Source organism: Bison bison, unplaced genomic scaffold (genome assembly GCF_000754665.1).
Source record: "Bison bison bison isolate TAMUID 2011002044 unplaced genomic scaffold, Bison_UMD1.0 scf7180017864535, whole genome shotgun sequence".
Lineage (NCBI taxonomy): Eukaryota > Metazoa > Chordata > Mammalia > Artiodactyla > Bovidae > Bison > Bison bison.
In genome coordinates, this window is record NW_011495084.1 from 5,425,849 (window position 1) to 5,430,147 (window position 4,299).

Below are 4,299 nucleotides of genomic sequence, written 5' to 3' on the forward strand. Positions count from 1 at the left end.
AGTCTTCTCCAACACCACAGTTCAAAAGCATCAATTCTTAGGTGCTCAGCTTTCTTCACAGTCCAACTCTCACATCCATACATAGTTTGTATCTATAAGAACATCCCTTCCTCTCTCTTTGTCCTTATTGGCTAGGTATAAACACATTATTCATTTCTTAACCTTGACATTCTTGACATTTTGAATCCAGTAATTCTTTGTTGTGCAGTCTTGTTCTGCACACTGTAGGGACATTGAGCTGCATCCCTTGTCTCTGTTTGCTGAACTCCAGTAGTATCTACCAGTCTAGTTGTGACAACCAGAGTGGTGTCCAGTTATTGTCAAAGAACCTCATGTGTGTGCCCAGTTGTCCCTGGTGGAAGAAAAAACAAATGTAAATATATAGATAGATAGATATATATACATATACATAATTTAGAATTTAACAACTAATATTAAATATATTATATATATATATATATATATACACTTAGGATATATATGTATAAAATTTAGAATTTAAAAGTAATCCTTATCTTGCAACAAATGAAAGATAAAACCAGAATACTGTCATGCTCTTCAATATTATATTCCAACAAAGAACATGGATTTTTCTAAAAATAAATAAAATGGGAAATACCTAATACATTTGAATATGACAGTTCATGCCAATAGAAAATTCAGCTCTGACAAAAAACAACTGTCTGGATTTTGTTCAGTGAATAATTAATACCTCTGATGTTGCAGTGAAGTATGCTATAGAGGGCATTATATAACGATAAAACACTTAAGCTTAAGGGTTTTTAGATGAATGTTGATAAGCAAGCTGTTGCTTTATAATATAAGTAAGCCGTTTTCTTCAAGTGAGAAAATTGTCATCCTAAAGAGAAAGCTGCTTGCTCAGATGAGAAAATAGGTTGCCTGGTTAAACTTATTTATATTAATATTCTGAACAAGCAGTGAAAAGATGTGTCAGTTTGAAATTTTATGTTCCTAGAACAAAGAAGTTATATTTGCTTAAATGGTCTCAGTCCTAATGAAAAGTAGAGGAACAAGGGTCTGATGCCTACCTCCCTTCATAGTTTTAGGGATAGCTTTTCCATACATGTACCAAGTTGATTCTGATTTATCAGTTTAATTTTCTGATATCTTTCAGAAGGTAATAGGTTTATTTTTAACTTAGTTTTCTTTATTATAATTTTTTTTAATTTATGGAATTTATATGTACAGGTATGCTTTGAAACTTCCTATTTTACCTGAGACCCTATTCTTTTTACTCTGTTATGAAAAAGTGATAAAAGTTGATAAAGTTGACTTTATCACCCTACTTTTTTCTGACATCTTGTCTTCCACTCCTAAGATTATTGTCATTAGAGCGGACATATTTAAAATTGACCAAAGACAAATTATACTCTCTTCACTGGAAATTTATCTCTGGAAAGCAAATTATTTCTTGGTGAATGATATAAAAACTCTAGCTCATGGGAATTTGCTGTATGGCTCAGGAAACTCAAGCAGGTGCTGTGTATCAACCTAGAGGGATGGGCTGAGGAGGGATATGAGAGGGAGGTTCAAAAGGGAGGGGATATATGTATATCTATGGCTGATTCATGTTGAGGATTAAAAGAAAACAGCAAAATTCTGTAAAGCAATTATCCTTCAATAAAAAATAAATACAATTTTTAAAAAAGCTCAAACACTTTGTGTTTCCAGGACTTCTTTCCAGTAGCTGTATTTGTGCATGCACATGTGTGTATGTCTTATGGGTCATCATATCCAAGGAAGAGTTGAGTTACAGAAAAAAAATGGAAGAATAAAGCAGACATTTAGAAAGAAACAAAGATGAGATAAAGGGGAAAAGTATTGATGGCATCAGGTCTGGCTACATAATTTGCGGGGCCCAGTGCTGATGAAAAGATGATACCTCTTATTCAAAAAGGCAAAAACAAGTGCAGTCATTAAAGGTCAGTCAGTCAGTAGGTCAATCACTCAGTCATGTCTTACTCTTTCAGCCCGCCAGGCTCCTTTGTCCATGGGATTCTCCAGGCAAGAATTCTGGAGCGGATTGTCATCCCCTCCTCCAGAGGATCTTTCCAACTCAGGGATCAAACACGTATCTCTTATTTACCCTGCATTGGCAAGTGGATTCTTAACCACCATGCCACCTGGGAAACCCAGCTGTTAAACATACTGAAACATGAAACTTTTCCCCCATCTTTTGCAGTCTCTTTCTTTACCCATCAAGATGGTTTTAATATCCCATGAAATGTTGTGCCTCCTTGAAAATGAGGATACTTGCAGGGCAGGTGCAGACCCTCAGAGAATTACCCGTGATGTCTACACACTCTGCTCCCCTATGCATCTCCTTTCCCAGTCCATACACTGGTCCAAGATGTGATCCAGACAAGGAAAGTCAATCTTTCCATAAGTCAGTCACCCCTAACCCACAGACAAAATTCCAAAGGGATTAGGATCCCTGTGTGAAATGATCAGTATCTGAATTATGAATACACAACAGCCCTAACCTGCCAAGTTGTTCGATGACAGAGCCATGGCTTTGCCAGCTTGGGGTGAGGATGGTTGCTGCCCATGCTGCATTCCTGATTCTGACTTGCGCCCAGGTCTCCACAGTCGCTGGGTAGGCTGAGGGTTGTAGGGTGGCAGTGCAGGGGCCAAGGCCTTGGGAAGCAAGTGCATCAGGGACCAGTGGGCAACTGAGAGGAGATATGAGCTGGCAGGCTGGGGTGCCAGAGGACAGGGGAACAGACAGCCTGAGACAAGGAGAGGGGCAGGAGGCAAGACCACTTCGGTGCCTCGGCTCTCTGTGACATATTCCATTATCCTATGGAACTCCTCCTACAAATATAATTTCAGAGATAAATGGTAATTTCAAGATTAACCACAGAATACTAACATTTAAGCCCTAGTCTGAGTGACTGTTGTAAGCTCATGCATCTGACTCTGGTGTGTATTACAACCTCTGTTGTTCAGTTGCTCAGTCTGATTCTTTGCGACCCCATGGACTGCAGCATGCAGTCTTGTCCTTCACTATCTCCCGGAGCTTGCTCAAACTCACGTCCATTGAGTCGGTGATGCCGTCCAACCATCTCATCCTGTCCCCTCCTCCTGCCATCAGTCTTTCCTGTCATCTTTTACAGCCTTGGATTTAAGTTTATTCCTGAGACCTATCTGTATCCATGTCCTTGGATATTTGCAGACAGTCATGTATCCTTACACCTTGCTCTCAATTTTTGCTTAATGTAGCTATAGTTAGAATCATTAATTTTCCATTCTTTATATTGGCTTATCTTTCTCCCTTTGTATTTTTCTGCCTTTCCGCTGTCCCATCTCTCCATATTACTCCATCACTGTAACTCTCTCATTCTCATTTACATCTTTGATCCTAGAATTTATTGTGGGATATAAAGTCATGAAACACCTAGTATGACCCCAATTTCATGACTTTGATATGGAAGAAATGAAGTTTTCTCAGAGAGGCATCTTCCCCTGAATCTCATGATACTGTATTATCTCTTCATGATGAAGAATGAACAAAAAGTACTTAAAATTAATTTGGGCTAGTCTCTTATTTCAGAATTCAATAAGACAACTTTTAGATTATTTTTAATTAATTAAACCTTTAATTAGCTAAAATAACTCAGAGACCCTAATATTAACAGCCCTCTAGATTTTAAGAAATAATAATTCCAAAATATCCAAATGTTAATTTCAACTGAGGCTCTTCCAGTAAAGGGCAGCTGCTGCTAGCATGTTAGCATTCACAAAGAAAATTATGACTTTTAGATACACATTTTAGAATAAAATAGAATAGTATTTATAGGATGAAAGAATGTTACTGATGTAATTTGTATCATAATTCTAAAATGCTTTTCTTAGTACTAAAAGAATACAAATATTGATGTGCTCTGTGACCTAGAAAAAGACTACAGAGATAAATAGGACAAACCAGAACACCAAGAAAACATTGCCTCTAAAAAACAATGCATCTATTCCAAGCTGTTGTTTTGTGTTACATTCCATTCTTGTTAATTTGAAGTTTACAAAATAGGCATAAACTTTTGTCTACTCAGTGATTTATCTATATAGTTTTCCACTCTATTTTAAGTTGTTTTAAAACATAACTCTAGATACAATGCTGAAAGGATACAAGTATAGTTATTTTTAGTTCATATTTTTAGACAAAGAACTTTAAGTCTTCACTGAAACACTATTATAACCTCAATTTTTGCTCCCTTGGCACCCTTCTTGTTTCATGATACTGTTTTTTAAATAGTTCCTTCTCTCTCTCTCTCTCTCTCT